This window comes from Podarcis cretensis, assembly GCF_951804945.1.
Source record: "Podarcis cretensis genome assembly, chromosome: 4".
Classification (NCBI taxonomy): domain Eukaryota; kingdom Metazoa; phylum Chordata; class Lepidosauria; order Squamata; family Lacertidae; genus Podarcis; species Podarcis cretensis.
In genome coordinates, this window is record NC_137173.1 from 44,759,619 (window position 1) to 44,781,418 (window position 21,800).

The window sequence follows — 21,800 nt, forward strand, 5'->3', positions numbered from 1 at the left end:
TGGTAAGCCAGGAATGAGGTACCTGAGGACCTCCAGATATTGATGGATTCCATCACCCCAACAAGTATGGCTAGTGGCCCAGGATCATTCAACCTGTGGAGAGCTACAGGATCCTTGCCCCCATCACAGACAGACAGATCACAACTACAATGCTGGTAGGTTTGTTCTTTTCCTACAAACACAAGGTAGTTCCACAGTCAGAGAACAGCACTTGTTATCTACACTCCCTTTGAGAATAATACCTTTTATCTATATTCTAAGGACAGTTTGCTTTTGCATTATTTTACTGAGTTCTGCTTCCTAGGAAACAAGCTGCTATGCTGCCCTATAATAAGAAAGAGGAAATAATTGGATCCATACCCTGTGAGGAGTTGGCTGAGGTGAGATGCAGGTGAAATTGTTGTGTAGAAAACAGAGGTGTGCTTCCTGGAGGGGTGAGAGCATTCCTCTGTCATATACACAGCTCTTTCACCTGTGAGGAATGGTATTGTATTCCATTCAGCAGAAGGGACAACTCTGAAGAAAGTTTTGCATGTGTTAAGTCTGTGCAAGAAGCTTGCAGGCTAATTAGCATAAAGTTCTATTCAGGGGGAAGGACCTTGCAATTTTGAAGTTGCTTGACAGTTGAAGTGACAGTTGAATGGATTTGCTGAATGCTGAGACTCTGTAAGTGAGGATTTCCCTCCCTCACCTAAGTATATCTGAAGACTAAAGAATGCCTTCATTCTGTCTGGTGAGGGAAGAGATTTCTTAAGTGATCTGAAAGTTGTGTTATCTCAGGAGAACGAGGTCCACTTCTATGAGGGAAATCTCAGGGGGAAGCTGAGTAATAATTTGGAAGCTGTTACTTGCCTGGCTTTAATCTAAAGTTACTCGAATCCTACAATAGCAGCCACTGTTAAATGTTATGAATGCAGGTGAAGAGATGGAGTTTTATCCAGTGGTAGTCGTATTCAGGAGGGAAACACTTCCATTTCCACAAGGCAAGAAAACAGAATTTCACTGATAAATCTACCCACTGCAGCACCACATGTCCAGAAGTGACTGGTGTTATGGAGAGGTGCTGAGGAATCACTCTCCCAACACTGGTATCACTGCAGCTTACATTAAATGGTGCAGGGGTAGGGCAGGATAGCAGCAATAGCTACTGCCCCTGTCCAGCCCCGACCTCATTGCCACTGTGCCCTGACCTATTATCATCCAGGTGAACTGCAACAATGCTGGTTGTGTCCCTTGAAAAACTGAAAAACGGGTGCTTGGTCTTGCATGAAAAGAACTATCAGCTATAATCCATGGAAGAAATGTATAATGGGTGGTGATGGTTGTTTATACAGATTGTATAGGCATGGTGGTACTAATTTTCACAATCTTTTGAAACCTATTTGGACTTATCTATTTCATATTTACTGGATATTTATTTCATATACACTGGATACTTTATTTGAGAATAGGGAAGGGTCATAGTTCATTGGTGAAGCACCTGCCTTGCATGTTAGTAGGTGCCAGGTTGATTCCTCAGCATCTCCAGATAAGCCTAGGGAAGTCTTTTGTCTGAAACCCTAGAGCAGCTTTCCACAACCTCTTAGGTGCTATATTTTGCTGGACTACACTCCCATCATCTTTGACTATTGGCCTTGCTGGGTAGGGCTGATGGAAGTTGGAGTCTAAAACATCTTGAGGTTACCAGGTTGAGAAAAGCCAAAGAGCTGCTGCCAATCACTGTATACCATTATAAATGGACAAGTAATCTGATTCTGTATAAGGCAGCTTCCATACACTCAACACTGCCATATCTTAATTTGAATTAAAACTTTGTATGACTGCTCCAATATGAGATTTAGTTTAGCTTTGCTTTTTGTCTCACATGTGAAGCAGTCATATAACATGCTTAAGACACATTTTAATCCTCATTTGAACTTCTCATTTGAACTTGGCCCACATTGTTTGTGATGCATCTTTCACAGAATCTAGGTTGCATTTGGATGTATCTTGTGAAATGTGGGGTGAGTTTTATAGAATGCATTTTGGAATCATCTCTTAATTTCATAGATATCTACAACCATGGGGTCAGATTTCCTTGAGGAAATGTCAGTTCTTGGAAAATGAGAATTACACTCCAAATTATCTGCCAAGCTTGATAGATCTCCCACCAAATATTTCCTCCCTAAATACTTCTGAGCCTTCTAAAGCATGGGCAGAGATTTAGGACCAAGTACAGGGGAATATTCTGCAGCCCCAATGAGGTAAGTCGATCCTGTATCACAATTTACTCCTTTTATCTAGAAATACAGTAGGAAGGCCTTCCAGTAAAAAAAAAAGTTTGACACTTGATTTGAGCACGTCACATAAATGATGAATGAGTGGCAGATGCCTGAAACAGAAAAAAGACTCCCTTTCTTTCTTTACTACTGATTCCAAAGTCATTATAACTGGATGCCTTGTTGTATTGTAGAACACATTCAGGAGCACAGAATATGTGGATAATGCTTAACATCTATGGTGTAATATGTGGCAGAACTTTAAGGCCATAGACTCGGCCAGTTGATTGTTGCAAAAAGGGCAGTGAGATGTGAACGTATGGATCAAATTACAGTGGCTCAAATTGCTTAGGAATCTTTATGATGAACTGCTGTTAATTAAATTGAGAGTCAAAGAATGACAGTATATTACTCTGTTGATAAGAGAGATGAATCAGGGAAAAAGTGAATCAGGGCTAATTGGGGACTAATTCAAGTTATTATTTAAAGTACTGGCAAGCATGTAAATTGTCAGTGTTTGAGAAGCTATTCTGAGGAGAAAATGACAGATGGCAATAGGAGTTGGGATGAGCCATAGTGGCCAGGGGGTGTTAGAGACTTCAGGAAACCCTAGCTCCATTAGATATGTAGGTAAAGGAAACACTAACAAAATAAAGAAGGAATATATCTCATGGTATATTCTCATGGTATAAAAAAGAATGGTATTTTTTATACTCATGGTATAAAAAAAGAATGGTAGCTTATTTTTTCAAAAAAATATACAATATGCACAAAGTATGAAATATTGCAAATGCTATCAGGCTTTATATCCACCCCTTTCTCCCTGCCACACCCATTCAGGTATGGAAGTAGGTTTTCCTGATTAATGCTGCTTCAAGGCCACACAACTCCAAGCGAGTGACACAGGTTAAATCTCCAAAGTGATCCATGCCCTATCTCATAAGTCACAAAGCACTGCATGAAAGTCCCACCTGACAGTGCCTCGGGGACTCACCATCTCTTCCCTTTACCACACACACATTCTATGTGACCAAAACCTATTGACCTAGTTATATACATCACCCACCACTAAAGACTCTCCTCCCTGAAAGAGAGGGGAGTGGTTGTGGACGGGAGCCCGAGCACCGCTCCTAGCAGGGGGCGTTGCCCCCTGCCTCCAGCACACCTGGCTGGCACTCACGCCCCCCCCAGTGGCTGTCCAACCAGGTGCCATGGGGGGCGTGTCCAGCAGCCTTTATGCTGCAGTGCCAGCCTCCCCCCCGGCCTCATTTCTCTTTGTCGTCCTGGGCGAGTCAGGAGGATCCTCACCTCCGTGTTCCTGCATAGAAGCGGCCACGTGGAGCTAACTTTGAAGAAGACTTTTGAGAAAGGGAAGTCTTGCCCTCAAATCCTCCTTCATTACTTTTGTGATTACTTTTTCCTTTCTCCTTGTCTTTAAATCCTCCTTCCTTCCCACCATCATTTCCCCCTTTACTTTTCACATAATACCCTCCTAGTTTCATCTTTGATCCCAAAGCCTTTTCGCTGTGTAGGGGGTCTTCCAGTGTGTGTTTCCAGCACAGCTGCGTTTTTGAGAGTGCTAATTTTAATTTTATTTTATGCTGCTAATTCTACCCTACTTACAGCTCAACTGGTCGAGCATAGTGCTGATAATGCCTAGGTTGCTGGTTTGATCCCTGTATGGGACCCCTGCATATTGAACGAGATATTATAATATGAAGTAGGAAGCATCTTTAATACATACATACATATATATATATATATATATATATATATATATATATATATTTGTTGTTGTTTAGTCGTTTAGTCGTGTCCGACTCTTCGTGACCCCATGGACCAGAGAGCGCCGGGCGCTCCTGTCCTCCACTGCCCCCCGCAGCTTGGTCGGACTCATGCTGGTGGCCTCGAAAGCACTATCCAGCCATCTCGTCCTCTGTCGCCCCCTTCTCCTTGTGCCCTCCATCTTTCCCAACATCAGGGTCTTCTCCAGGGAGTCTTCTCTTCTCATGAGGTGGCCAAAGTACTGGAGCCTCAGCTTCACAATCTGTCCTTCCAGTGAGCACTCAGGGCTGATTTCCTTCAGAATGGAGAGGTTTGATCTTCTTAATAAATAACACACGCACGCTGCACATACTAATTGGATAAACTATTGAACATTTAACCAAATAATTGGAAAAAATTGTTATTTATTATAAGTGAATCAATTGTTAATTAGTACATTCGTTTCAGAATCTATAACAGGTGCCTGTACAACCGCTTGTAAACAGCAGCACGTGTTTGTGGCAGTAACTTTAGCGCGTTATCCATGGCTCCTAAGAGGAAGTGCTCTGCGGCGGAGTCAGCTCACACCTCAGGCTGCATGGGTGCCACATGGACAGGATAATAACACCAAACCTATTTCGCACTACCTAAATGCCTTTAGATCGTTCATTGGTGATTATGAGCAGCATTTTTTCGAGCAACCCCTAACCCCATGCCCTCCGCTGCTACCCCTGATACGATACTAGATTCCCAGGTGGTTCCGGAGAGCCTGCCTTTCACCCAGGTTGATGACCTCCCAGGCACCTCTGCCGCCCTCTTCAACGTTTCTCAGTTTTCAGGCACAGGCCCAAGCTCTCTGGCAATAACTGCGGCAGTGAAAACTAGGCCTCTGGCCCTCAGAATCTGCATTGGGTCACCTGTGCGGAGGCCGCCGGCCTGTGTCAATAACCCTGTTGCGTCCAGTTCTTCCGGTTCTTTGCAGAATATGCAGCCCGCTTCCAGGATCCATCTAGCATGCTGGGATCTAATTGAAGATGTCACCTGGTCTGTGGTGGTCGTCCCGGATGTTGAGAAGAAGCCATTAGATTCTTATCGCACTGGTAAGCCGGACCTGAGAAGGGAGCCAAAGCGCAAGGTCAAGGTACGTTGGGAATTCAATAAGGGGTCATGCCAAAGGCAGTCTTGTAGGTATCTGCACGAGTGCGAGAGCTGTGCAGGGGTACTTCCAGCCGTGGCGTGTTACAGAAGGCAGCAGCGCTTTAGGGAAGGCGGGGTGCCAGTGCCAAGGAAGCCCCTGCAGCAGGGAACAGACGATAGGGACCCTCCGGGTCTAGCATTTTCCCTGATCCTGCTCCCTCCTCTCCACATTCTTCGATTGAAGTCTTCGATTGGGCACTAAGACTTATTCGGATTTTTGGTTACGAGGCACTCTTGACAAAACGTGACATGGAGTCAGCCTTCTGTCTATTGCCAGTTCATCCCAATGACTCTCATTGGCTGGGATTAAAATTTCAAGGGAAATATTACATTGGCAAGCTGACACGTTACCTCGGTGACTTTCTACTCGTTGGGAAGCCCAATACTGGCAAATGTGCCTCCCTTCTGGAGGCCTTTTCAGCTTTGGCCCAGGAGCTGGGAGTTCCCCTCGGTGACTTTCTACTCGTTGGGAAGCCCAATACTGGCGAATGTGCCTCCCTTCTGGAGGCCTTTTCAGCTTTGGCCCAGGAGCGGGGAGTTCCCCTCACAGCAGATAAGGCGGACCATCAACGGATCTTACTTGCCTGGGTATAGAGCTTGACACAGCAGCTCAATCCGCCCGCCTGCCAGTGGGGAAAATGGTTGCCCTTAAGGAAACAATTCGTCAAACCCTTCCCGAAATAATAATAATAATAATAATAATAATAATAATAATAAAAAGTCGCTCTTAGACAGGTCCAGTCCTTGCTAGATCATTTCAACTTCGCATGTAGAGTAGTTTCACCAGGCCGCCCATTTCACTCCCGCTTAGCCAGGTTGTCAGCGGGCCTCAAGCATCCGCACCATAGAGTAAGACTTCTCAAGTCGGTCAAGGCGGATTTTGAGATGGGGATCAGATTTCTGGAACACCACAACGGAGTCTCCCTATGGCTGGAAATCCTTAATTTAGCCTCTGATTTCCAGGCCCACTCCAATGCGCCTTCGGTGCCCGCCTAGCCAGGCTGTCAGTGGTCTTAGACACCCGCACCACAGGGTCTGCTTCCCCAGGTCGGTCAAGGCAGATCTGGAGGTATGGACGACTTTTCTGTAGAACTACAATGGGGTATCTCTATGGCAGGATGTCTTGAATCTGTCATCAGACTTTCAGGTCCAATCGGACGCGGCTGGGTCCTTAGGCTTTGGCTTGTACTTCAAGGGGCGCTGGTGTGCACTACAATGGCCGACGGCATGGCAAGGTCAGGCCATCACGCGGGATCTCACCTTTCTTGAGTTCTTTCCAATAGTGGTGGCCGTTCACATCTGGACGGAAGATTTTCGAGATCACCGCGTGTGCTTCTGGACCGACAACCTGGTGGTCGTGAACATTCTAGCCAGGCAGTCATCTCGGTCTGAGAGGATCTCCTCCCTTTTGCGGGCATTCGTCCTCCGGTGCCTTGAGTACAACATAATACTTAAGGCCAAATTTGTACCCGGAGCCAATAATGACATAGCCGATGCCTTGTCTCGATTTCCGATACCTCGCTTCCGGTTGCTTGCACCTGGAGCACAACTGTTGCCTTTCCGGAGCACCTGTGGAACGTGGGAGACGCTAAGTGATACAGGGAGTATTGGCGTCCGTGGCACCCTCCACTCTCAGGTCCTACAAGAAGGCCTGGTGTGATTTCCTTGGTGTCAGGTCTGGGTTATCTGGGCTCTCACATGACGTACCTCCTACCACTGACGCTGTCTTGCAGTACCTTTCCCATCTCTATGATCTGGGACGTGCTCCTAAAACCTTAAATATTCATGTAGCCGCCATCAGCTTCTTTTCAAAAGCTACATTTGCTCATGACCCGGGTAGCGACTTCTTGATCCATAGAGCCATTGAGGGTTGGGGCAGGTTACAACCTCACAGGGCCGAGGGCCGTAAGCCGATTTCTTCCGAGTTGTTATCACAGATACGCATAAAACTCAGGTCAATTTGCTACGCTATCGCCTTTTTGGCACGCTTAGAGTTGGTGAGGTGGTGTTTGAAGTTAGTGCACGAGGTTCAACACGCGGCCTCCTGTGCGAGGACGTGCAGTTGTCCGATTCTAACATGACAGTGCGTATGTGTCAGTCCAAGACTGATCAGGCTAGTAAAGGTGTCCTAGTTAAGCTCACGGCGTCGGCACAGCAGGGCCCATGCTCGGTAGAGGACACTAGGCGGTACCTCTACCTCAGACCGCCCAGCCCGGGTCCGTTTCTGGTCCATGAAGATGGGTCACCCTTGTTGAGGCATCAATTCACCAGAGTACTTCGCAAGGCTATTGAGGCTTGTGGTCTACCCTCCCAGGAGTACGCTGCACATTCATTTAGGATTGGCGTTGCAACCACGGCCTGGGTTGCACCTGGGGCTACTGGCGGACAGGATCAAAGAAATGGGCCGGTGGGAAATCCAATGCTTATAAGTCTAATATGCGACTTGCAGCTTTACCCTACTTATCCGCCTTTTCTTTTCTGTCTTTTACCCCCAGCTATGCTCAGGAGAAGCGTGTGGATTTGCGGCCACAGTATAGTTCATTGGGCCCGCGTACAAGCGGTGAGCTGCGGCCTTGCACACAATCTTGGCCTTCCACATGGTGTTCGAGTTTCCTGGTTGTCGACAAGAGGCATGTGTTGGGAGGAGCTTATGCCATTGCTGTGGGAGAAAGTAGCCAAGTTCGGCCCTCCCGACATCCTTGCAATTCATTTGGGGAGAATGACCTCGCTAACAGAAGGAGTGTGGACTTGTTGTGGAGCATAAAAAGAGACTTGAATGCATTTGCAGCCTTGTGTCCCAGAACAACGGTGTTCTGGTCCTCCTTCTTGAAAAGAACTGTTTGGTATGGCCATTATAAGAACCAGGAAACTCGTAAATCGGGCGGTAGCCCGTTGGGTGCGCTTTATGTATGGCCGAGTCATTTATCATGACCGTATCCGGATCGGCGACCAAGCTTCATACCGGAATGACGGCATCCACTTAACGGATCTGGGGAACGACATTTGGTTAGCTAGTGTCAGCAAAAGCATCTGGGATTGGTTGCAGCTTTGAAGGTATTGGCGGCGAGCCTTTAGCTCGGGTGGCGGTTAGGCATTGGAATAATGTGTTGTGGTGTGTCGAAGTGCTAGGTGTGGCCATCGCCTATGCCTTCAATTTCTAGGGGTATTCCGTTAATGGAATCTGGCGGTCGTGTATTCCGTCCGAAGCCTGCTTGGCGGGAGGCCATGGCACGACCCTCGGTGACATCAGGGGTGAGCCTATAGTTGAATTAGCATCAACAGGTGATGAACCCCTGGTGAATAAACCCACTTGTTTCGCGATCCAATGCCTAAGCCAATACCTTTTCATTGCTGTAATCAATAAAGTTGTGGCCTTTTCTAGCCCATTAACCTTATATCGTGTCCCTGTGTCTTCATTTTACTTCGCGGGGGTCGGGTCCTCGAACCACAAAGACTCTCCTCCCTGAAAGAGAGGGGAGTGGTTGTGGACGGGAGCCCGAGCACCGCTCCTAGCAGGGGGCGTTGCCCCCTGCCTCCAGCACACCTGGCTGGCACTCACGCCCCCCCCAGTGGCTGTCCAACCAGGTGCCATGGGGGGCGTGTCCAGCAGCCTTTATGCTGCAGTGCCAGCCTCCCCCCCGGCCTCATTTCTCTTTGTCGTCCTGGGCGAGTCAGGAGGATCCTCACCTCCGTGTTCCTGCATAGAAGCGGCCACGTGGAGCTAACTTTGAAGAAGACTTTTGAGAAAGGGAAGTCTTGCCCTCAAATCCTCCTTCATTACTTTTGTGATTACTTTTTCCTTTCTCCTTGTCTTTAAATCCTCCTTCCTTCCCACCATCATTTCCCCCTTTACTTTTCACATAATACCCTCCTAGTTTCATCTTTGATCCCAAAGCCTTTTCGCTGTGTAGGGGGTCTTCCAGTGTGTGTTTCCAGCACAGCTGCGTTTTTGAGAGAGGACACCATTCAGGTATGGAAGTAGGTTTTCCTGATTAATGCTGCTTCAAGGCCACACAACTCCAAGCGAGTGACACAGGTTAAATCTCCAAAGTGATCCATGCCCTATCTCATAAGTCACAAAGCACTGCATGAAAGTCCCACCTGACAGTGCCTCGGGGACTCACCATCTCTTCCCTTTACCACACACACATTCTATGTGACCAAAACCTATTGACCTAGTTATATACATCACCCACCACTAACTGCACCTACCCAACACTAAAATGTGGAATGGGGGGGGGGGTCCTGCCTTCCAGCCAGTTGTTGGAGGAAACAAAATGGGGATGGAGCATTGCAAACCAGTGGAAAAAGAAAGGAACAGAGATGTCTATAAATGCAAGGAGGTGTTGGTGGAGAAATGGGCTTAAATGTCAGTTGCATCAACATGAATGAGCACATCTACATACCACTTTGTCTGCCCACCTCCTGCATTCTTGGCTTTTTCTACGAAAGTGACTTCAGCTAACCACTACAGCACAGGCTTTAAAGTCGCAAATTGGGAACAAAACTTTGCAAGATCTTCATTATTTATCGGCAGAATTGTTCAGCCGATGAACTGCGCTGTCACAGAAGCTCTGCAACAAAATATTTTACACACACAAGCCACAGTAGTGTCGTGTTCCTGGTTCAGAGGCAGCTGGGAAACTCTAGGGAATGCATCCAAGCATTAGGTTTTGCCTTTTGTACTCCTTTGGCAATTTCCTGTGCTATGAAAGTATCTGGGGGTTGCTGTCTACCTAATCACTCTTGCTTTTGTCTTGGTTTGCTTGCCACCGTGATGTTACAGCAAAATAAAATGGTTGTGGAGTCTTTCATGTCTCTCCCTCCTGCAGGTCCCGCATCTGTAAAGGTCAGCGTTCCACTGGATTTTCACTTACCTCCAAAAATAGGATGGATTCATCATAACTGTAGCTGTCCAGGCATTCAAAGTCCTTTAACAATACAAGCTCCCCTCCCCACCCCCATATAAATGTTTTATAGATCTATAGCAGTATTAGTTTTCTCAGTTTCAGGTGAGGTTTTTTCCTTTGTTTCTTTCTGTCAAGACAACTGGTATAACTTTTTTTTTTTAAGCTATGCAGGTTGAAATTCCCCTCACAGTATTCAATCCTAATGTACCATTTCTTTCTCCTGCAGTAAGCTCTGAAAGAAAAGGAAGGGGAGGGTATTAAAGCTTTTCAAAGTACTTTTTCACGAATGGAGAAAAGTTTGGATTGGCGCCTGTGAAATCACTAACATTAAAGATAAGTTCTCTCCCCGCCCCGCCCCCCCCCAAAAAAATTGGGGCAGAGGCTATTGATTGTATATCATCTTCCAGTCATGGAAAAAGTTTTCAACTTAAAATAAAATACTACATTTCTGCGTTGAATATAATAAAATATACCTATATTTGGCACTGAGGGGTGAGTCACGCTTTCGTGCGTGCCTGCTTTCCCAACTGTAAGTCAGACACCAAGGCCACCATTTTAATGCAGGCAGCAACCATTTTGTGCAGGGCTTCTGTTCCCAGCCCCCATTCATGTCAGCAGTGTATAAGTGCACCCCATCCCATTATGCCCCACCCCGTTTACCCCTGTTCCGACTTCTTCTGGGTCCAAAAGGACCCATGTGCTGGTGATCGTTGCCTGTATTACATCTTCTTTCCTCCCTCCTTTTCTCCCATTTATGTTGTGTCATGGACTGATAACAGTTCGTTAGCATTATCAGCCTCTTCCCTTTTTTAAGTCTGTCCATTCTACAATCTTCCTTCTCTGAGGCAGGTCTGTCCACCATCCTATATACTCTAAGATATTATCTGAATGCACTATATGTGGGGGTACTACTGAAGAGTATATTGCAGTGATGCAGTATTCTGCATCTTGTTCCCATCTCCAGGCAGGTTGCTCATATAACATACATCTTTAACTCGGCTAAATTGGCTGCCATAGGTTTCTGAGCCCAGTTTCCACAAGGGAGTGCTTTATTCCATATTGCCCCTTTGCACTTTAAGATCTGTAGGGGAGGTGCTGTGGTGTAGTCCACCATTAAATTTGTGAAGGTGAGGAGAAGCACGACTTAGTGGTGGCACCCACCTTGGACAACTTGCTTCAAAGAATAGCATCTCAACCTTACTGACCAACTTTGGGCAGCAAATAATAGCTTTCTTTAATATGGGCTAGGAGTGAGCCTGAAATTAGAACTTGTGTTGCTTACTTTTTGATAGATTTTAAGGATATATTTTATTTTAGCCATTTTATTGTGGTTTTGACATTCCAAGTGTTAGTTTTAAAGGAGATTATTGCTTTAGCTAACTGTGGTAGAAGAATTAACATACCAAATAAACCTGGGGTGGAGATTAAGTTTTGACCTACAGGCCACCTTCCAGGGGCTCCATTGTAATGGTGCACAACAAGTGTGTGATCTTTCTTAATTTGATGTATTTTCCGTACATTTTATGTATGTTACGTTCATACCTAAATGGCCTTGGCCCAGTATACCTGAAGGAGCGTCTCCACCCCCATTGTTCAGCCCTGACACAGAGATCTAGCACTGAGGGCCTTCTGGCGGTTCCCTCAAAGCGAGAAGTGAAGCTATAGGAACCAGGCAGAGGGCCTTCTTGGTAGTGGCACCCACCCTGGGGAACGCCCTCCCATCAGGGAGATAAACAACTATCTGACTTTTAGAAGACATCTGAAGGCAGCCCTGTTTAGAGAAGTTTTTAATGTTTGATGCTTTAGCGCTTTTTATTATTATTAATATTCAGTTGGGAGCTGCCCAGAGTGGTTGAGGAAACCCAGCCAGATGGGCAGGGTATAAATTATATTTGTTTACTTGTTTATATCAATATCCCATTAGAATTATGTGAACTATACAGATTTTTTTAGTCTAACACAGGCATAGGCAAACTCGGCCCTCCAGATGTTTTGGGACTACAATCCGCATCATCCCTAGCTAACAGGACCAGTGGTCAGGGGTGGTGGGAGTTGTAGTCCCAAAACATCTGGAGGGCCGAGTTTGCCTATGCCTGGTCTAACACTAGGAAAACTGCAGAGAATTATAGGGCAGGTTGAAATGATTAACAGGTGACATGTCACAGGGTTGGAGATTGGGTGGAGCTTGCTAGAAATGGACTTGTGGCCATTTTGGAGGGAATTGGTGAGCCAAATTAGGTCCATAGGCTGGAGTTCCCCCACTGATGAAATAAGCAATAAATGTGTGAATACTGGCACCCCAATTTTACCCACTGGTAATATAATATATAAGAAATAACTACCCTGTAGATCTTATCCAAATCCATAACCCTGTGGTATAGGACGTAATTTCAAGGACAGGAATGTGACCAAATTCCTTTAATAGCAATTCAGTTAAGGCATGAGCGATTCTCTAATTTGCTGCTGCTTCTTCCTTAGGTAGTTGTTTCTGTGAAAATATGTCTAATCCATTTCATACACACAAGCACTAGTTGATACATTAGTTGTGCCTATGGTAGATACTGGCTTCTTTACAGAATTACCTAAATCAGTATTCCTGCCACTTACTTTTGCTTGCAGCTTACTTCAAGCAATTCCTTTTGAGTCAGTTATGACCCATACAGGTCCTTACCAAGCTTAAAAGATGAATTAGCAATTTACGTAAATAGCAGGGATATTTAATTACAATCTTTGTAGCTGTCAAATTTTAGAAGGCATATCAACCCTTATGTTCAAGGACTTATAAGTAAATAATTATTAAAGACAGGGATAAGTTGCTACCAAGAAATGTGTGTATACCTAATCTTCTTTATTGGTAGTGCTTCTATCTCTACCTGAAGCATATGCAAGTATGGACCATCCTTTGTGTAAATATGAAACAACGGATGTACCTAGCAGTTAACATAATAAAAGAGACAGAACCATGGGGGTTGGAAGTAACCTTGTCAGCATCGAGCCCAATTCCCCTGCTTGATTCAAATAATTCAGACTAGAGCACAGATGGCTGTCTAGCCTCTACCTGAATACCTCCAGCATGGAACTGACCACCATCCTTCAAGGAAATTGGTTCCATGTCAAACGGGTCTCCTAATATTCAGTCAACAGCTACCCCCTTGTAACAAGTTACTTCTTTCCAAACCTAAATGCCACGGAATGAGAGAAATTAATGAGGATTTGCTGGAATGTGGAAGAAAGTGTGTGTGTGTGTGTGTGTGTGTGTGTAAGGGTGAACATAAATCTTGTGTGCTGCTAAAGTTGGAGATAACTCAGTTAAGAACAATATTCAGTAAAATATATTGGCCCAAACTATGCAGAAGTTTGCTATGATAAAGTTCCACGGAAAGCAATGAGACTTAATTGAGTTATGAGCAGTGCTTTTTTCCGGGGGTACGCATACCACTAAACATTTTGTGAATTTTTGTACTTTTGTCCATTTACTGTATTTATTTCCCCCGATTTGAACTATAAAATGGTGGTTTTCTTGAGTCAAAATGAGAGTACCCCTAAACATTTATTTTTAGAAAAAAGCACTGGTTATGAGTAACCTGTTTTATTAGTTTCAGTGGAACTTAGCCATTACATGTTAGCTGCAGTGCAGTGTGATAATTTTGAGTTGTTGCTCCTGTTTTCATGCTGCCGCCGTAATGCTTGAAAAAGAAGCTTGTACCCATGTCTCCTAACCCAGTATTAGGATCATTTGTGCCTCTTCCAGGAAGTATATGCAAGGGTGGGTTTTTTGAATTATATAGAAAAAAGCTGTGAAAATGGAAAGCACAATTCATGGAATGTGTGAAAGAGCTCATGCAATACTAGAAAACATCTGTAAATTCATAATGGTCATTAACTTTATTGCAGGTATTTTACAAAGTACATTTCTAGCTGAACTTGAATTCACATTTCCCATACCATCCTGCAAAGCACCTATTAAAACATAATAATCTAATAAATTAAGCTCATCTTTTTTTGTCCAACTGAAATCCAGCCAACAAACACCTGAGACATCTTACAGCACTTCAGGATGATGGTTAGACTGGTAGGTGAATCAGGGGAAGGGAGCTGGAAGAGTAAACACTGAAAATGCTTTTTTGCCATTCAGATGTGGCACATGGATGGTATAGATGCTCTCAGTTGATTGTAGAGGTCATAATGATACAGTTGGAAGGAGAAATTTTCTAAAAAAGGTGGTTCACAAAATGTGAGGCAAAGCCTCCAAAATGTCTCTTGATTGGGATTGAAATCAGAGTATCTTCTGTTGATTGCCAGTTACTGGAGATCAGTGGGACCGTCACCTCCTTTTCCTAAGCTTTTTGCATTGTCAACTTAAAGTGTGTTATGCCGTTCTCTTCCATAAAATTGCAACCCTTTCTTTTTCCATCCATCTTCTTGCTTCTAAGCTGAGAACAAAAGTGAATTGTAAACTGAAGAACATTCTGTCCACTGGTTTTACATCTGAAGAAACTGCAGAAGTGGTGTTTCTGTTTCCCTCCTTGTTTGTTTGTTTTGTGGTGTGGAAACATTCTAAGACAAACTTTGAGTACATAGGGTTCAGGGGTGGGACAGAGAAATGTTTAAATCACTCAAAGACAGTTTATGAGGAATAATCAAAGGGGTAGTGAAAACAGGAAGAGGGGATGGTGGCTGCCTCAGTGTTCCCCTCACCCACCCCAGAAGTCTTACAAAGACATTGTATGTGAAAAAAAGATGGCTGTCCTCACAGACTGATGGGGGCAACCTGATTTTCTCCATACAATTACCTAGGAAGGGACTGTACATTATGAGGTGTATGGGAGCATTATTATTTTTTAACCTTTTGAACATAGAGGAGAATTTAGCTGTTCTAAGGAGGTTAACATGCTAAAGAGGAGGATAGTCCTTGGACCACCTTGTAAGTACAGTACAGATCCATGGACAGATCAGTTTGTTGATTAAGCAACTTAACCCACATATCTATGTTCATATCTAGGTGTGAGTTCAAGGAGGTTGAAATGAATAGGTTCATCCCAGAACACTGAATAAATAGGAATCCTCACCCCTATTCCTTTGGAATTAAGGAATAGGAAACTGCTAACTGCAGGAAATTGAAACATGGGTTTTGATCTCTTTAATATAAAGAGATAACACTTCTACAGCCAAGGAGTTCCCTAGAAAATGTAAGTGGTTGAGACAATAGCTAGAACATACTTGTTGATAAGTAGGAATGAACAAATCTGGCAGTTTTGGTTCTCTGGTTGCCATTTTTCCAATCTTAAATCCATTTTTCTGCATGTGGAATTCCTTTTAATTCATTTTTTAAAACATTGTTTAGCTGAAGAACTGCATCACGAATTTGGATAAGTGTAGATTTTTAAGGATAGTTGTGTTTTGGTTTATGGTTTGAGAAATGTAAATTAGATAGTTTCTCATTAAAATGCAAACAGAATCAAATTTCTCCCCATCTCAGAGTATGTTAGCTGATCCAAAAGTGACTATACATATTACTCTGGAATCAATTTTATTTTACAGCCAATGATAATTTTCTTCATATTCCAGGGAAAGTATATTTTATGGATTTTGGTCTATTAACAGTTTTTCTGTAGTCTATACAAGATTGCAGATTTATCCTGAGGTAGCCACTGCCCTAACCAATACAACTGAGCAGCTTCATAATATGTACAGTGGTACCTCGGGTTAAGTATTTAATTCATTCCGGAGGTCCGTACTTAACCTGAAACTGTTTGTGATGGCCTGGGATTCCGATTCAGAGGCTGAACCAGAGGAATCTCAGCCTGCACAGGAGTCCCTGCCTCCAGGGCCGGCTGAACTGGGGCAAGGCCTAGATTCTGAGGAGCCTGCACCTGTGTCAGATCCTCAAGAGCAGGCAGCAGGTGAAACCCTTCTGGCCCCAGAGGTGCTTGAGGACTCAGTGGCTACAGGTGAGCCTCCTCCGGGGCCCAGTAACCCTTCGGCCTCTCCTGAACTACAGAGGCTTAGGGCAGAGAGGCGAAGGGAACTGGTTGCTCCCAGGAGGAGTGCTCGCCTTAAGGCCAGAGGAGGCGGGGCTCCTGGGGGCCGGGACCGCCCCTGGCCTTAGAAGAAGATAAAGGTCAGTCAGCCCGGTCCCAGGTTGCGGGAGCAACGTCGTTGTTGGCTTCAGACCTTCCAGTGTTCCTGTTCCCTGCTCGGCCTCCTGTTCCTGACCTTTCAGCGTTCCTGCTCCCTGCCCGGCCTCCTGCTTCTAATCTTCCAGCGCTCCTGTTCCCTGCCCAGCCTTCTGCTTCTGACCTCCCAGCGTTCCTGTTCCCCGCCCGGCTCCCTGTTTCGGACCTCGCCTCTCATCTCGTGAACTCTGACTACGATCACGGTACCTTTCCCCCAGGACCAGCACAATGTTCTTAACCTGAGGTACCACTTTAGCTAATGAGGCCTGCTGCTGCCGCTGCACCACCACCACACAATTTCTGTTCTCATCCTGAAGCAAAGTTCTTAACCTGAGATACTATTTATGGGTTAGTGGAGTCTGTAACCTGAAGCATCTGTAACCTGAAGCGTCTGTAACCTGAGGTACCACTGTACCACCAAAGATTAGGAAGTCTTAATCTTCCATTATATACTGGTTTCTGCATAGCTGATGTCTTGACCCTCAGGCTACCTGCCCATATAACATTATCTAACATTTTCTGCCAACCACACAGAAGTCAATTGAAAAGGGAGGATTAGCAGTTTCTAATCTTCTATGGCATTATAAAGCTCCTCAAATAAATTGGTTAGGACAGTAGCTATCTCAGTATAAGTCTGAAATCTGGTGTAAATTAGAGCAAAAATTGATTCATATTTCATTAAGCACACTACCATTGGCAAGATGCCCTTCTTGGGCAGGAGCTTATTTCATCTCAAATCCTGGTATGAGAGAAATACAAGAAAAGGTCTTGGAGTATCTCCACTGGCATCAGCTATAAGCAATCAAAACTTTGACATGGAAAGTACATTGCTTTTTCCCTACCAAGAATAATCTCTAATGTTAATAAATTAGGTTATACTCATCAACGATATAATTAATTACTTGGGAAAACAATAGGGCAAAACACAAGGATGTGTTCCCTTGTGGTTTTTAAAAAAACAAGCACAATATTCATAATTTAAGAATCAGGGATTGTAGGACAATTGAAGTTATAATCCTGGGAATTACTTTTGTGCAAGCACCATTGAACTCAATGTGACTTACCGTACTTCTGTGTTGGTACCTAGAGGACTGCCTTGTAATGAAAACTATAAGCCTTGTGAATATTTTTGTTTTTTTGTTTTTTTTAGGAATTGGGTAAAAGTAGAATACTATCACAAGTTTATTTTAGTTCATTCATAACTGGGTGCTATGAGATGCTCCATCTGAATAGAACTAGATCTAAATTCATAGATCAATTAGATTCCCCCTTTATGTCTATCACTGAGAAAACATTTATGCATTTATAAAATCTATATTCCATTTTGAACATAAAAAAACATAAATTGCCTTTGAAGGCAATTTAAAACCATCAAATTAAAATAAAAAATGATAAAATTGAAATAAAACAGTAAAAGCAGAATAATAGGAGCACAAAGAACAGAAAAATTAGTAAAAAAACAAAAGCCAGCTATGGCATAAATAAATATGCCATCTGTTAAAGCCTGAATAGAGTCAAGTTGATTTTTCTGGTACTTAAAAGTTAACAGAGAAGGCACCAACCTGTTCCTGGGAAGTATATTCCACAACCAGACACCATTACTCAGAAGGCCCTGACCAACACCTGCCTAATCCCTCAGAGATGGTCCTCTGATGAAGATCTTAGAGTAGACAGGTTCTCATGGGTACAGGCAGTTCTTCAGCCATAATGAGCTTTAAAGGTCAAAGCAAGCACCTTGAATTGTGCCTGGAAACATATCAAAAGATTAATTTTGGACAGGTGATTGCAGCACCATGGAAAGATCCAAGTAAACAACTTCCTCTAGCAAAGGCTACAGGTGGGGTGAGGCCACACAAGTCCCTCCAAAAAGTTTCACTCTCCTAAGTCCTACCAACTTGCCTTAGGAGTGTGAATTATAGGGTTGCCACCCCACCCCACCAATTCCTGGCCTGAAGGAGGAGGAGAAGAAGAAATAATAAAATAAAATAAAAAATAAAATAAATTAAAATAAATACATTTTTATTTATACCCCACCCTCCCCAGCCAGGGCCAGGGCCAGGCTCAGGGCGGCTAACACCAAATATAAATTACAATAAAGCGTAATAGGGGGGGAAACAAAACAAAAAAAGTTAATTAAAATACGGCTTAAAATACAGCTTAAAATACAGCTTAAAATGCAGCCTCATTTTAGTAGTAGTCCATATATGAAGACCATAAAGGGAGGAAACATCAGATATTCACCCGAGCCAGCTATCCATGGGAAGATTTATATACCAAATCCCATATAAGGGGTCAGAGTGATTCTAAGCCGAAGGCCAGGCGGAACAGCTCCATCTTGCAGGCCCTGCAGAAAGATGTCAAATCCCGCAGAGCCCTAGTCTCTTGTGACAGAGTGTTCCACCAAGTCGGGGCCAGTGCTGAAAAGGCTCTGGCCCTAGCTGAGACCAATCTAACCTCCTTGAGGCTCGGGACCTACAAAGTGTTGTTATTTGTGGACCTTAAGGTCCTCCGTGGGACATACCTTAGAGGCAGTCCCGTAGGTACAAGGGTCCTAGGCCGCATAGGGCTTTAAAAGTCAAAACCAGCACCTTAAACCTGATGCTGTACTCCACCAGAAGCCAGTGCTGCTGGTAAAGCACTGGATGAATGTGGTCACGCAGCAAGGCCCCCATAAGGAGTCTCGCCGTAGCATTCTGCACCCGCTGGAGTTTCTGGAGCAGCTTCAAGGGCAGCCCCACATAGAGCGAGTTACAATAAGCAAGCCTGGAGGTGACTGTCACATGGATCACTGTGGCCGGATCAGGGCGAGAAAGGTAAGGGACCAAATGCTTAATACGGTGTTCTTCTATGTTCTTCTGTGGCCTCCTGCCTGGTGCACTTCTTGTGCTCTTGGGCAGCCACAGTGAAAACAGAGGCAGGTGACAAGTCAGATAAAGTGCGCTTGGGATAGGTGTCTGCAAGGCTCATGGCTTTTATTTCACAGAAGCCACAGGTGCCATATCAGGAACATAGTTTAGCTCTTCTGCCAATGGTAGTCATCCCCAGATTCAACTAGGTCATCTTCCTCTGTCTCTTGAGCATCAGTCTAGGGTTGCAACACCCCAGACATTCATTTATTTAAGCTATTTATTAACGGCATTAGCCTAATCGGTGAAAGCTACTGCATCACACATGCCTTCAGAGTAAGGAGCCGTTCTAATGGCACCTCTGCTGTCTGAATTTGATCCCGAAGTGGAAGTGCAACTGCAGCCTCATCCCAAACAGGTCAAATGCTGCCTCACAGGTTCATTGAACTACTTCCCAACAATGTCTTTTTCTTGTGGGGAATTAGTACTTTGAGAACTGAACCTGGACCCAAAAGATGGACTGAACTGGATTCAGATAATCTGTAGTGTCTTAAGAGTGGCTGGCATTGAGAAGCATATATTCAAAGTTGGGCCACCCCACCCCAGTACATCACTTACATTGAACTACAATTGCTACTTTAGCACCCCATTGATTAAGGTATTGCTGAGATAACTAAATCGACTTATAGTCCTAATAAAAGACATTAATCTACAATCATAGAACAATCCAGTTTAAAAATGATCTCACTTGTGTGTGTGTTTTAAAAATCATAATACACATTGTAACTCCATTTGTTGAAACAGAAAGTTTCTTTTCTCTCCTAATAGCAAATTTAGTTGCTATGTGCTATGTGTAGCCACAACAAGAGGGATGCTCTTAGGGATGCTGATGTTGGCAGAAAGGCAAACAAAACAAAACAAAACCCTGGGGGAGGGAATGCAAGGGGAAATCATCCCAAAGAACCCAACAAAAACTGAACATACTCAATAGCCACAGAAGGCTCAATGTCTTCTTTGGTGGGATAGAAAATGAGGAATGGAATCAAGTTCCCATAAGAGGCCATGGCTTGCCTGTTTGGAATTGTGGACCGGAGTCCTGCTTTTTGAAGGGTGAGGATACAATGCAACACTTAGTTGCAGGCTCCCTTATATGTTGTAATTCTACCCGTTTAAATCAGCAAATATTTAGACCTGAGCTGAGGCAATTTTCATTCCAAGCAAGTGTAGAAAAAAATAGAAACATTCCAAAATCCCCCTTAAAAAAAAATCCAGGCAAATTTCCAGAGCAGTGAAGGAGAACAACAAAAGCCTGATATGCAGATAGCAGACACAGGGTGTCTGTTCAGACTCTAGATTGATTGATTTATTACACATTTCCAGCATTCACATCTTGAGAGAATGTCCATCCCCATCAATCATTTAAGAGGATTTATTCTGAGAGGTGCACAGATATGCAGGCTACTGTAAAATATGTCTCAAAGCCTGGTTAGTGTGACTGTGACTCAGCCCATTTGTGCAGCCCACCCTCTGCAGCTTCATTTTGATTTATGTACTGTGGCAGATTATCTCCCTCGTAAATACTAAATTCCATCAATTTATTTGCATTATGCAAAGAGGAGAGCATTTTAGTACCAAAGGGAGCACACCCCATGTTGTGTAATCATGTTGCTTTATGGGGTTTCAGGGATTTTGTTGCTGCTGCTGATGTAATAAAGGTCTGCTTCACGCTATCTGATGCACTGCAACCCCCTTCTTTAATTTTATCGCTGAAGTGATGGGCCAGGCTGAGGTCAGATGATAAAGGACATGATATTAACAAGTCATAAAGTTTCACTTTAGATAATGCAAACTTAAAGAATGCTAATGATGCATAATTTACCACTAGCAACCCTTTCTGTACACTGCACAGCATCTAGCAATGTTAGTAAGGTACTAGGTAATTACAAGCTGCTACCATGTGTCCTCCACAAATATGAGTGAGCTAATTGCTATTAATTTAAAGAAACCTGTGGAGTTTAAATAGAGTAAGCTGCTGTCTGAAAATTATTGGGCTATAATTCTTCTGCCTTCTGGCTGTAGAGATAGTATAAATCTGCAAAGAATGTGCCAGGTTAGATATGTAGTCAGCAGAACCCTGAGATGAAATTAAAGACCCATAAGTCATAAGTTTAAAAAACATTTCCTATAATATGTATACTCAAGTTTTGCTCAGGGAATACCACTGTGTATATAGACACAGACTACAAATGTAATTAAAACCAAAGTGTTTATTCAGTCACTCTGTAGTTTATCACACCACTGGGAATGGAAATCATCATGAGAAGATGCAGCAGTGGTTCAATGTACAGTCATTAACATTTGATTTCTTTTGAGGGGGTAAGGAAAGGGAAGTCCTAGATTTTGCCGTTAACACTATACCCACGAATCGGAAACAAATGTGCATCTAGCTGCAACATAATTTTGTCATATTTCCAAACTTCTACTTTCCTAGTTATAATAATCTAGTGGGAGAAAAGAGTTCAAGAAGGTACTTCAAGAAACCATTCTGTGTCTACTCTACCCCGCCATGCAAATATTATATGATCTCTGGTAATCTGCTCCTACACATTGTGACAGCTAACCACCTCCCAAATTGCTATCTGTTATATG

The 21,800-nt window shown here is 43.8% G+C and overlaps 1 long non-coding RNA gene across 1 annotated transcript in view; it reads left to right on the forward strand.

The window, feature by feature from the left end:
- The first annotated feature begins 623 nt into the window (after positions 1-623).
- The window catches only part of LOC307215534, a 51,760-nt gene continuing 30,583 nt past the window's right edge, over positions 624-21,800 (forward strand). Inside the window, exon 1 of the long non-coding RNA XR_013838550.1 lies at positions 624-733. This is a non-coding gene — a long non-coding RNA (uncharacterized lncRNA). The remainder of the gene's footprint in view (positions 734-21,800) is intronic.